Source organism: Polypterus senegalus, chromosome 12 (genome assembly GCF_016835505.1).
Source record: "Polypterus senegalus isolate Bchr_013 chromosome 12, ASM1683550v1, whole genome shotgun sequence".
Lineage (NCBI taxonomy): Eukaryota > Metazoa > Chordata > Cladistia > Polypteriformes > Polypteridae > Polypterus > Polypterus senegalus.
The window spans coordinates 141969895-141983916 of record NC_053165.1 but is presented as its reverse complement, the minus strand read 5'-3'; the positions used below and the strand labels follow the sequence as shown (position 1 = coordinate 141983916).

At 38.9% G+C, this 14022-nt stretch overlaps 1 protein-coding gene across 4 annotated transcripts in view; it reads left to right on the top strand.

Moving 5' to 3' along the window:
• The window catches only part of lingo1a (leucine rich repeat and Ig domain containing 1a), a 141925-nt gene that overhangs the window by 99780 nt on the left and 28123 nt on the right, over window positions 1-14022 (top strand). For all 4 annotated transcript variants that reach the window (XM_039773653.1, XM_039773651.1, XM_039773654.1 and 1 more), the window contains one exon: window positions 7042-7142. The gene's annotated coding sequence lies outside the window, so the exon portion shown is untranslated. The remainder of the gene's footprint in view (window positions 1-7041; window positions 7143-14022) is intronic.

The window sequence follows — 14022 nt, the reverse complement described above, 5'->3', positions numbered from 1 at the left end:
AAGGAGTTTTTGACCACCTCGGTGACTTCAGTCCCAGAGATGGGAGAGCCCACCTCAGAGTCCCCAGGCTCTGCTTCCTCATTGGAAGGCATGTTAGTGGGATTGAGGAGGTCTTCGAAGTACTCCCCCACCGACCCACAATGTCAGTGAGGTCAGCAGCGCACCATCCCCACCATATACGGTGTTGACACTGCACTGCTTCCCCTCCTGAGGCGCGGACGGTGGACCAGAATCTCCTCGAAGCCGTCCAAAGTGTTCTCCATGGCCTCTCCAAACTCCTCCCATGCCCGAGTTTTGCCTCAGCAACAACGAAGCCGCATTCGCTTGGCCTGCGGTACCTATCAGCTGCCTCCAGAGACCCACAGGACAAAAAGTCCTATAGGACTCCTTCTTCAGCTTGACGGCATCCCTCACGCCGGTGTCCACCAAGGGTTGGGGATTGCCGCCACGACAGGCACCGACCACCTTGCGGCCACAGCTCCGGTCAGCGCCTCAACAATAGAGGCATGGAACATGGCCCATTGGACTCAATGTCCCCACCTCCCTCGGGGCGTGGTTGAAGTTCTGCGGAGGTGGGAGTTGAAGCTACTTCTGACAGGAGACTCTGCCAGCCGTTCCCAGCAGACCCTCACAACACGTTTGGGCCTACCAGGTCTGACCGGCATCTTCCCCACCATCGAAGCCAACTCACCACCAGGTGGTGATCAGTTGACAGCTCCGCCCCTCTCTTCACCCGAGTGTCCAAGACATATGGCGCAAGTCCGACGACACGACCACAAAGTCGATCATCGACCTGAGGCCTAGGGTGTCCTGGTGCCAAGTGCACATATGAACACCCTTATGCTTGAACATGGTGTTCGTTATGGACAATCCATGACGAGCACAGAAGTCCAATAACAAAACACCGCTCGGGTTCAGATCGGGGGCCATTCCTCCCAATCACGCCCTTCCAGGTCTCACTGTCATTGCCCACGTGAGCATTGAAGTCTCCCAGCAAAACGAGGGAATCCCAGAAGGTATGCCCTCTAGCACCCCTCAGAGACTCCAAAAGGGTGGATACTCCAAACTGCTGTTGGCATACGCACAAACAACAGTCAGGACCCTTCCCCACCCGAAGGCGGAGGGAGGCCACCCTCTCGTCCACCGGGGAAACCCCAATGCACAGGCTCCGGATCGGGGGGCAATAAGTATGCCCACACCTGCTTGGGCCTCTCACCGGGGCAACTCCAGAGTGGTAGAGAGTCCAGCCCCTCTCAAGGAGATTGGTTCCAGAGTCCAAGCTGTGCGTCGAGGTGAGTCCGACTATATCTAGCCGGAACCTCTCAACCTCGTGCACTAGCTCAGGCTCCTGAGCTACAGCCACTTTCTGTAGCCGAAGATCAGAGCGCCAAGGTCCCCGCCTTCGGCCACCACCCAACTCACACTGCACCTGACCTCCTTGGCCCCTTCCATAGGTGGTGAGCCCATGGGGAGTAGGACCCACGTTACCTCTTCGGGCTGTGCCCAGCCGAGCCCCACCTCCAGGCCTGGCTCCAGAGGATAGTGATGAATAATTATTCAGTAATGTACCAAGACAAAATATATTGTTACTCAAAGTTCACCCTTGAACATAAAATTAGAATATTCACTTAATAAGTCACCTACATTTTCCTTAGTCATTGTGCCTCTGGTTAATCCTGCTTGGCAGGGCAGCGTTCTGTTAGCTTTCACTGAGCTCAAATTTATTTTATAAAGTAGCAACACAAATACTTATATGTGATGGAAGGAAAGCGGATACCCCTTTTATTAGCTCTCACAAAACAAGGGTCAACAAGACCCTGACGTCACTCACTTCACCCCTTCCCGTCCAGTTAACCAGCAACTTTTATACCCATCCCTCTTTAGCATTTCAGTAATTGAACTCATAAGAATCTGCCTCAACATCTTGTGTGTACAATATACAGATATTTTTCAGAAAATATATCACTTGTGCTCTCATATTACTTGTGCCCATTGTTTGCACAAGAATATAAAGACACTGCTTTTTGTGACTTTACGAGCTCCTTATAAGAAGAGATGAAGAAATGCTTACTTCAGCATTCTTCTTTAAATTTGAAGGCAAATTCTTGCAATGAGAAGTCAAGCAAAATGACACCTTTTATTGGCAAACTGAACAGATTACAATATGCAGGCTTTTGAGACAGCTCATGCCCCTTCTTCAGGCAAGATATATAAGTTATAATCACAACTGTTAAGTGATTACAGAAGTGTTAACTGTAACGTGCACATTCAGTTTCCATGTCTCAACAGTAAGTGGGAGGCATGGGAATGACCTACCAAATGATCAGTGGAAGGCACTAATGCACTTTTACTTTTGAATGATATACAGCATTCTATTGGCTGTGTCAGAGCAATGCTCAAGTATAACCTAAGTTGTCAATGCACCTGATAGGTCTCTTTTATGAACTCAAAATGCTCCAACCTTCAAATCAATCATGAATATTACTATACATGCACAATTTCTAACTTGTTCATTAATTGATTTGACCATTCTTTGTCAGCAATCTGTGATGCAGTTCTTTACTTCATTTATGTTGTTTCACTATAATTTCTTTATATTCATAGTTGTGAGAAAAAAACAAAGCACTTGTGACAAATAGGGGCCTTCTTGACCCCTTGAACCCTCAGACCACTCGTCAGACACCAGGTAAAAGTCCAAATACTTGATTTATTAGGACAATAAAGTGCACAAAGCACCCTCTCCTCCACACTACTCATAAACCAATGCAATACTCAATAATAATAATACAATCCTCCACTCCCAGACACGTTGCCCTCCTACCACCCAGCTCAGCTCAACGCTCTGGTGTTTCATTGTCCTTTTTATAGTCCATGACCCGGAAGTGCTCCTTGACCTGCAGTCCATGTGACTTCCTAGCACTTCTGGGTCAAATCAAAACTCTTCTTTCTTTGTCAGCCCGGAAACACTTTATTCCTTCTGTCCTCGTGACCGGCAAGTACTTCTGGGCTGTTGGAAAAGCCAATGTCTTTGTGTCTCCCTGCAGCATCCCCTGGCGGCCCCGACATTGTACAGCAGGGCTGTGCACTACAACTCCAAAGTCCATGATGCCCTGCTGGAATTCGGGGCATCTCCATATTGCAGGGAGGGCCCCATCTGGCGGCTTGGGGGACTTGGCTGGGATAAACTGCCGGGCATAGTCCACACACTTTAATATTGTTTGTTCTTTACAAATGTTGCAATTTTCTTTTTCATTTAAGTTATCTGTGAATGGAAGTGACACTTAAGGCTAGATTTTTTCTTTTGTATTCCTTCATGGATTTGTCAAATGAAAAAAAGGAGCTGCTAATCTTAAAACTGTAAGGTTCATGACTGGCACTCAGCATATCATCAGGTGTTAGAAAGTAGAGGGATGAAATGAAAAATGAGGGAATGATCAGATTAAAATGTTGGTAGTTGTAGAACAGTGTTCCTGACCATTTGTGTCCACAAACACTGAAAATCACTTATTATTGCACTTTGTTTTCCTGTGTCATATAAATGTGTGCTGAATATCTATACTGTTCCTGAATTGGTGACCTGGATGCCTGAAATAAAATCTTTGACATCTAAGATGAATTGACAGATCATGACTCTAGCTGAACAGAAATTGTTTGGAGAGGCAGAGAGAAGCTTTTTCTTAAGGAAGAAAACAAACAAGTAGTCAAGAGGCAAAGCCAATATCTTTTACACAAGTTTATTTTGTTATCATTACTGTAAACCAAAAATATCTTCTTTTCTTTTTCATTATTTACTTAGCTAATAATTTATAATGAATATTCCCCTAAGATTTTTCTCAATTCCCAATGTTTAAGCAGTCTTTTATAGTATGACTGCCATGATATCACAGGTTACATATATGTGTACTGGGTACCTAGCAACCAAGTGCATCGTAGTAAGTAGTCACACAGAAAATGTAAGCTTCTTAGAAATCTAAGAGTATAAAATGGTCGCCCCCCCCATAAAAACAAACATACAAAATGGTGATTAAATGATGTTGATTAAAAGAATAAAGAAATACCAATTAATAACTATAAAAAATTTAATTAAAGATAACATAAAGTTGTCATAGTGAATACTTTATAAAATAGCAGAGCCTGAGGTGGACTCAGAAAAAACCCATCCATCCATCCATTATCCAACCTGCTGTATCCTAACTACAGGGTCACAGGTGTCTGCTGGAGCCTATCCAAGGGCGCAAGGCAGGAAACAAACCCGGGGCAGGTCGCCAGCCCACTGCAGGGTGCGCACACACATACCCACACATTAAGCACACACTAGGGACAATTTAGAATCGGCAATGCATCTAACCTGCATGTCTTTGGACTGTGGGAGGAAACCCACGCAGAAACAGGGAGAATAACCAAACTCCACGCAGGGAGGGCCCGGGAAGCGAACCCAGGTCTCCTAACTGTGAGGCAGCAGCGTTACCCACTGTGCCACCATGCCGCCCCTCAGAAAAAACCAAATGATCTTAACAATCCAAAAAGTCTAATTTTTACTATTTTTTAAAATGTTGCAGGATCCAAATACAGTCCCCAACACAAGTCTTTGTAAAAAGTGATCCTATGTTACATTTTAATTTGTGATCTGTGCCACACAACATAATAGAAACATTAAAACTGTAAGTTTTTGCAAAAGATGGGCTAGAAGCAATATCTATTGTGAACCGAAGTGCCATGTAGAAACTCTCTCGATTGGTTAAGAGAAAGGAGTACTGCTGAGGTCTCTGGCTTTAAAGTGCTGTTCATACAACACTGCAAGCAGTATGTAGTGAGTCCGATTCTGAATATATTGAGTTCAGTTTCAAATTTTCTAGTGCTAAAGTCAATCTTATTACACTGTGCCATAATCGTCGAATACACTGAACATAATCCTTGATCAGTCTCAAAATAAACCACTCTTGGACGCTGAATAAGTACTGCTCAGTTATAAACAAAACAGTCTTTGATATTCTTACTTTAATCATCACGCAAGGAAGATAGGATGAATCATTCTGTCAAAAAACTAATGTTTGAAATAATCTATAGAACATTTTTAAAAATAATTATTTTAATAACATTTCAATAGCTCTGATTAAAAGCAACTGTTCACTATGAGATCATCACACCACATTTCAACATGAGGTATGATGAAGATGCCAAACTGTTTTTAAATTAGTGGGTTTCTTAATTAGAGTTACAAATTCTGCTGAACGGGGCAACTGTGGCCTGACTGTTATCGTCATCTGTTGCTTACTGAGATAAATGAAGGTTTCTGGCTGGTATACAGGTACTTTTTTCACAAGTCATCATATGTATAACTTCACGGTTAGTCTTCCTATTTTGTAGCAGAAGGTTTTTTCATTTGAGCTTCATTAATGATTAATTTATTTTTTATTTTAAATGACTTTTTTCAAGGACTTTAACATTTATTACACATTACAGAGATAGAAATGCAGTATTTTCCATAGACTTGCACATACACAGCTTTATTTCATTAACAAGAATCAGCTGCACAACGTTTGCTTAATTTAAGGTTAGTTTCAAGCACTTAAAAAGGAAAATGTAGTATTAATACAGTCTATTTACAATTTGTGGAAATGGCTGCCACTGTATAGTAATTAATGTCTCATCAGGGCATGTGACAAAAAAAGAAAGCCTAATTAAAAACAAAGTAAATTATATGTGGAAATACAAAAGGCTATATTCATATGCAGTACTACTATGTGCATTGCTTCATGGCACACAGATCCAGAAAATTCTGGTGGTTACCTAAGCACGAACACAGTTATTTTCTTGATGTTAGCTTCAGTCATCCTTACTGATCCTAAACAAAAATGCAGTGTTGTTCATTATAAACTATCAGCACCTTACAATAAATGTGATTTCAGTTAAAAAAGATTATATTGTGGTGAATGACAATGCTTTGAAACATTCTTCACTTAATTTTTTTCCAGCACAACTGGTGGTGCTCAAAGCTACTAGTATGCCACAATTAGTTCATGATTTATATTATGGTAACAGGATTTTGTCTCAGAGGCCACATGGCTGAAACGTCAAGTTAAATCTATGAGGAGAAACATGCAATATGCCTCCACTCTCCAGTGCCATGAGTCATTATGTTGGCCATAGGAACTCATGGAGTTTCCAGATTACAGTAACTTTTTTCATAAGAATGTTTTGTCCTTTTGTTATAGTATACCAGCCTTTCATTGTGACATTTTATAGCAGTTCTTGCTTACCTGAATTGAAGACTTGCATATTGTCATGGATTTCGTTTAAAAATGTTCTGAAGTCACTTTGCAAAGGGTTTGGTCTATATATACTGCATTTATACTGTATGTATTTATTTTAATTCAAAAATCTATTTGAGAGCCGCAAATGAACTCTACATTCTACTTTAGCCACTCTGACTAGACAAAGAGATTCCAAAGCTTTCATAGATTAAGATATGAAGACAGCTAATGTGTAGTAAATCTTCTATAGACTGTGGAAAGATACTAGAAAAGTTATAAACTTAAAGAACTCAGCTTATCACATGATCTAAATGATGTGAAGTTTATGTGAGGTTAAAGGAAATTCTTTCTTCTATAATATTAATTTTTGAATTTCTTTTAACCTCATAATACATTTTAAGTTGTATGAGGGCTGGCACTTCTGTATTTCTATAGAAACATCAATATACCCTAAGACTCTTTGTGTTCCCAAAGGTTATGTGCAACAGACATTCAGTGAGAAAGTTAGTAATGGTGAAAATGATCTTACTTTTCCTTGAAAAGGTTTCTCTTTACCCCTCCAGTATATACTCTCACCCATAGACAATATGTCCATATGATTGGATTTTATAAACAATGCAAGATTTACTGGATTGTCATCCTTTATTTCACTGTTTGTGGGGTGAATTATTCTTTCAGTTGTGTTTATCTATGTGGCTGCTACTAGCACTGAAACATTCATTAGGAAAAGCCCACTTTTGTTCCCATATGAGAAATGACATTTTTTTGTTTTTGTGCTTCTTTGTAGAAAATGATACAATGCTACTCCAGGAGTCTAATTAGAATGGGAGCTGCCAATAATACTTCAAGTGCTTACTGCTGATTTTGGATCAATACAGACATCTAAAGGTAGGAAACATCAGCTGCATTTTGTAATACTAAATCTTGGCAATATTGCTACGTGTTAAATCTTATGGTTATTAATATTTCTCATTCTTGGCTGAACTGGCATTGTTTTGATCCATCCTTCATTCTTTTTTGCTTTGTTGCTTTTTTCAACATTTTCAATATTCTTATTTGGCTCCATTAACTTACTATTTTCAACAACAACAACAACATTTATTTATATAGCACATTTTCATAAAAAAAGTAGCTCAAAGTGCTTTACATATTAAAGAATAGACAAATGAAAGACACAATTATAAAACAAAATAAATCAACATTAATTAACATCGAATAAGAGTAAGGTTCAATGGCCAGGGGGGACAGAAAAAACAAAAAAACTCCGGACGGCTGGAGAAAAAATAAAAATAATTTTCACTGTAATATAATTTCTTTCTCATTGAATTACAAAAGTGATAAGGAAACTTAATTCCATGTGTGACAGTTTCAGAGATAAACATGCTTGAATTATACATTGTTCTGCTGACATGTAATGCAGCTTACTCCAGCAATTTCTTTTTCTTTTTTGTTTTTAATTTCACCTTATACAATTTCTTGTATTAGGAATTTGTTAGTTTTCGCATACCCCTTGGGGTCAGAGCGCAGGTTCAGCCATTGTACAGTGCCCCTGGAGCAATTGAAGGTAAAGGGCCTTGCTCAAGGGCCCAGCAGAGTAGGATCTCTTTTGGCGGTGAAGGAGATTCGAACCGGCAACCTTTGGGATACCAGCACATATACTTAAATTTAAAAAAAGATTTTCTGGCAGCTTTTTTATTATTTTTCTCTGTTGTTGTTACATATGACGCATGTGTGGAGACTTAAGAAAAAAATAGGTTTTTATCTACAGAAATGATCAAGTTCACTGTTTTACCTGTGTGTCACCAGTTGCCATACTTTGTGTATTATGGAAGTGGTATTTTATCATTTGGATTGTACGCTTCTCTAGTGGGGGACACAATGATAGTCACTGTGTGACTTATTAATGAAAAGTGATATACAGTATGAAGTATTCAGCTGAATACAATCAGCCATTATTGAAAATGTGAAATTTACAAAATGTTAATTTTAGTACTTGCAACAGATCCAGTATAATAGCAGAGCTAAAATTTTCTGCACTAATTGCAGTCACAGTATATTTATTTTGTGATTGTAAGATGAAAAATAGTCACATATCTATAGAACACTGAGAACTTGTATTTGGAGTATAAACTTTAATTTCAACATTGCACTTTTATATCATTGCCCTGGTCTTGCTAGCATACTTAGCCAAGTCGCTTCTTCAGGTAGTTTATGTGCAGGGAAATGTAGTCCTGTTTTTATTATTATTATTATTATTATTATTATTATTATTATTATTAATCCATACTTTCTTCCATAGGGAAGCCTGCTTGATACAATCCCATATTGCTAATTAGCAAAATCCATCAATACATCACAGGGTACAACCACACTCAGTCTTACTGGGCAAGTTTAGAGCCACTAAGTACTATGGAAGTGATCTCACTCCATAAATGACGTTATCTTTTTATTTCAGAAAACACATTTAATAACTACACAAACATGGCAGGTGGTAGAGATAGGTTTGACAATTGATATATAGCATCTTCATGAAATTATACAGTAAATGCAAAATAAGAAAAACATACCTGCATGCCTATATATATATATATATATATATATATATATATATATATATATATATATATATATATATATATACAGTGGTGTGAAAAACTATTTGCCCCCTTCCTGATTTCTTATTCTTTTGCATGTTTGTCACACAAAATGTTTCTGATCATCAAACACATTTAACCATTAGTCAAATATAACACAAGTAAACACAAAATGCAGTTTTTAAATTATGGTTTCTATTATTTAGGGAGAAAAAAAATCCAAACCTACATGGCCCTGTGTGAAAAAGTAATTGCCCCCTGAACCTAATAACTGGTTGGGCCACCCTTAGCAGCAATAACTGCAATCAAGCGTTTGCGATAACTTGCAATGAGTCTTTTACAGTGCTCTGGAGGAATTTTGGCCCACTCATCTTTGCAGAATTGTTGTAATTCAGCTTTATTTGAGGGTTTTCTAGCATGAACCTCCTTTTTAAGGTCATGCCATAGCATCTCAATTGGATTCAGGTCAGGACTTTGACTAGGCCACTCCAAAGTCTTCATTTTGTTTTTCTTCAGCCATTCAGAGGTGGATTTGCTGGTGTGTTTTGGGTCATTGTCCTGTTGCAGCACCCAAGATCGCTTCAGCTTGAGATGACAAACAGATGGCCGGACATTCTCCTTCAGGATTTTTTGGTAGACAGTAGAATTCATGGTTCCATCTATCACAGCAAGCCTTCCAGGTCCTGAAGCAGCAAAACAATCCCAGACCATCACACTACCACCACCATATTTTACTATTGGTATGGTGTTCTTTTTCTGAAATGCTGTGTTCCTTTTACGCCAGATGTAACGGGACATTTGCCTTCCAAAATGTTCAACTTTTGTCTCATCAGTCCACAAGGTATTTTCCCAAAAGTCTTGGCAATCATTGAGATGTTTCTTAGCAAAATTGAGATGAGCCCTAATGTTCTGCCATGCAGGCCGTTTTTGCCCAGTTTCTTTCTTATGGTGGAGTCGTGAACACTGACCTTAATTGAGGCAAGTGAGGCCTGCAGTTCTTTAGACGTTGTCCTGGGGTCTTTTGTGACCTCTCGGATGAGTCGTCTCTGCGCTCTTGGGGTAATTTTTGTCGGCCGGCCACTCCTGGAAAGGTTCACCACTATTTCATGTATTTGCCATTTGTGGATAATGGCTCTCACTGTGGTTCGCTGGAGTCCCAAAGCTTTAGAAATGGCTTTATAACCTTTACCAGACTGATAGATCTCAATTACTTCTGTTCTCATTTGTTCCTGAATTTCTTTGGATCTTGGCATGATGTCTAGCTTTTGAGGTGCTTTTGGTCTACTTCTCTGTGTCAGGCAGCTCCTATTTAAGTGATTTCTTGATTGAAACAGGTGTGGCAGTAATCAGGCCTGGGGGTGGCTACGGAAATTGAACTCAGGTGTGATACACCACAGTTAGGTTATTTTTAACAAGGGGGCAATTACTTTTTCACACAGGGCCATGTAGGTTTGGATTTTTTTTTACCCTAAATAATAAAAACCATCATTTAAAAACTGCATTTTGTGTTTACTTGTGTTATATTTGACTAATGGTTAAATGTGTTTGATGATCAGAAATATTTTGTGTGACAAACATGCAAAGAATAAGAAATCAGGAAGGGGGCAAATAGTTTTTCACACCACTGTATATATATATATATATATATATATATAGTTGTAGTGGTAAAAAAATAAGGCAGCAGACAAGAAAAAGGTATCAGGCTGGCCAACCCATATACTGAAAAATCAGCAAAATAAAAGAAGCACGTCTTACAGATCAGAGTTCACAACTGAACTGAACAAACAGGGTGAGTCTGTTCTATAAATATGTTGGATAGGAGGAAGAGGTGGAGTTAGGGAGCCGGAACAGGAGCTGATGTGACAGGAAAGTGAATTTTGGATGCCGGGAGTGATGTCATCAGGATTGGCCGGAAGTGGTGTTAGTGGGTGGTTCGGTGGTCATGTCACTGAGACGCAGGGCCTTTGGCTGAGGTGCAGGGAAACAAGACAAGAGAAGATCAGTTGTGAGTGCCAAGCCTCTGTCTGGCTATTAAATAGCACGATTTGAGCCTGTAAACTGTCCCCCATGCGCACCTGTGTGACAATATATATATATTGTCTTTGTTATCCGTTCTGCTCTGTCAACCCCCCCTACCAAAACGCTGTGCTGCAAACTCAAGACAAGAGATGTCGACCTTAGGTATTGGTGCTTGAATTTTTAATAGAGAAGCCACAGAAATTGTGTCATAATGATTAAATCAACTGCTCTGTGCTATTCACCCTTAATGTTAATACATACTAGTGCAACATGTATGATTGTGGCACTTATGTATATCAGCTTTAAGCACTGCTCTGCATATACAGAGGCACTTATATAATGGGGCTAACTACGTGTTAAATGATAAACACATTTTTAGAAATTTGATCTCAGACAACATCTTTTAAAAAGTATGAATATGTTTCTTTTCTGTTTCCAGCATCTTTCAGAATAATTGAGAAATACAAATAATGCTAAACCTTTATTATCTGACACATTTTAGATGTTTAACTACCAAAATCAAGAGAATTATCCATAACATGGAAATATTTTGTTTTGACAAGTGTACTGTGCAAAATGTTAGAAATCAACATTTTAATTAAAGAGAGTTATCCTGTACTAGGACCAATTTGATAAAAACAGAATCCAGGCAGGAAACAATGTGTCCATTGCATCTTTTATTTACTCTTATAGCATATGCTGTAGAGGGAGCATCTTTCATAGCAGTCTGTTACAGAATTATCAAAAAGTAAAGTCTGTTTTATTAATAATTGAGTTTAATTAGCAGTGCCAATCAATGCTTACATTTAGTCTGATTAGTTCATTGTCTAACACCCAAATGACTTATTGAAATAAAAGTAAAAAAAAAATCATTCTCTTGTTCTTCTTATATCTTTTAGAGTTACCTGTTATCCTTGAAATTTCTATGTATGTGACAACTGTCCCATCTTGTTGTTTACAGGACATCTGCTGATTTCTAAGTCATCTCCTAGTATATTTTGTATATGACATTAACTTTCCTCTGGTACATCCTTATCTTTTCATCCAGTGGACCCTTGACTTACGAACTCAATTCGTTCGGGAGGGCTGGTTGTAACTCGAGTTGGTTGTAAGTCAAGACTATTTTTCTCATAAGAAATAATGGAAATACCAATAATGCGCTCCGAACCTCGCACAGCAACACTTACTTAACCTTTTCATAATAAAAAAGGGTTCTCACCATTTAATTTGACATCTTTGGGCTGAAGGAAGGTAGGAGGAGGAGAATGAAACGGAAGGTGGTTATTGTTCAGAAGGAGCCTCCTTACGCAAATCTTTTCTTTGTAAAATTGTCGAGATGGTGGATTTCGTCATGCTGTACATATTAGCGAGATCGGTCACGAACGGCACTCTCATATTTCCGCACAATTTCCTTCTTCGTTCGATTGTGACCGCTGTTTCTCAAGTTAATAATGACAGTAGTCGAGCACTCAGTTCAAAGCTGGCCGTGTTGTGAACTGCTGTAATAATACACTCCAAAGCAAGCCGGTGCTGACTCAGCCTGATGACATCATCATGTGCCGTGCCAGCCTGCTAGCTAACATCCCTTAACAATCGCTTTCTTTACCTTCTCTTCCTTCCTTAGCAATTATGTGTCTTGCTTGCCATGGTCTTAGTGAATTATATATATAGATAAATCACTCCACTGACCGAAATTACGTCCACAAACACATGTTTCTGGGCTCCGACTGACGCTTACGAACGCTCTCGGCTGTTTGTTTACAAGCGGATACACGTGACCGCATTTGGGTCGTAACGCAAGATGTTGGTCGTAAATCAAAACAAAAATTTTGGTCGTAAATCAAGTTGTTCGCATGTCAGGCCGGTCGTATGTCAAGGGTCGACTGTATTTACTTGGCCATTATTTGGTTTCCCGATATGCTTGAACAGGTTTCTGATATTTATTAACCCTTTATACTACTTCCTAAAATTATTCTCTCACAACAGCCATTTAAAATTCATTCATAAAATAAGTCAAGGTGAACCCACAGTTCAGTGTATATTGCTTTTGATCTAAACCCTCCAAAACTTTGTTAACAGTACAAGATACAGATTAAAGCGTTACATTCAAATGTGATTGAAGCCACCATTTCTATTACTAGAAGGTGAGCTGTATTTATACCATAAATTCACATTATTTCTAACTATTTACCTAGAAAATTATACTTTGCAGTGGCCATCAACAAAAGCCAAGATCAGTTACTAGGAAGAGCAGGAATTGATTTGCAGCGGGAATGCTTTACTCATGACCAATTGAGCCAATTGTATCTAGAATATTCCACCGTAATGAGCTCCATTGAACTAATACTTTTAGCCCCTGATAAAAAAAAACAAACAAATATATACAGAAAAGTACCCAAACACTTACCTTATACTTATGACACATCTGATTAACTATAACCGAAACCCATTGTCTAAGGAACCCTCTCAGGCAAAGCCAGGTAACCAGGCTAATTTTATTTTAATGTCTAGTCGTATAAAAGCCATGCAAAAACATGATGATCCTATCTAAATTATAATCTTTTAACTTTTTAAACATCTAATTGTAAGGGTTAGGGTTCTCACTGTTTTACCAAAAGTAGGCTATTATTTTCCCAATTATAGGCTACTATAATAGCAAAAGTTTTCTTCCCGGACTGCTGATAATAGAGCAATAATGTTACACTTTGTATTACTTTGAAAAGAACTATTAGAGGGTGAAGATCTTTCGTGTTTCTAAAGGTGCTCAATAAATTTGTAAAGATGTAACTAGAATAGGCTAAAGGGAACCAAGTAGTTAATGTCATCTCTGAATGTTTTGGGTCTAATCCTGGGCTTATTTTTGACTCTGTAAATTGATAAATATGTGACATCTACTTTTAAATTGACTTATCCCATGCCAAGTAGAATTTAAGGAAGACCATATTTGAATCTAAAATTAAATTTTATTAAGTTAATAAGAATCTTACTGCATAAAGTTGTGGGAAAGAGTGGTGGAAGCTAGTTTAAAAATGGAGGTGATGATTAGTGAGCAGCAGTATGGTTTCATGCCAAGAAAGAGCACCGCAGATGTGATGTTTGTTCTGAGCCAGAAGGAGTTGCATTGCATCATTGTGGACCTGGAGAAAGCATATGAC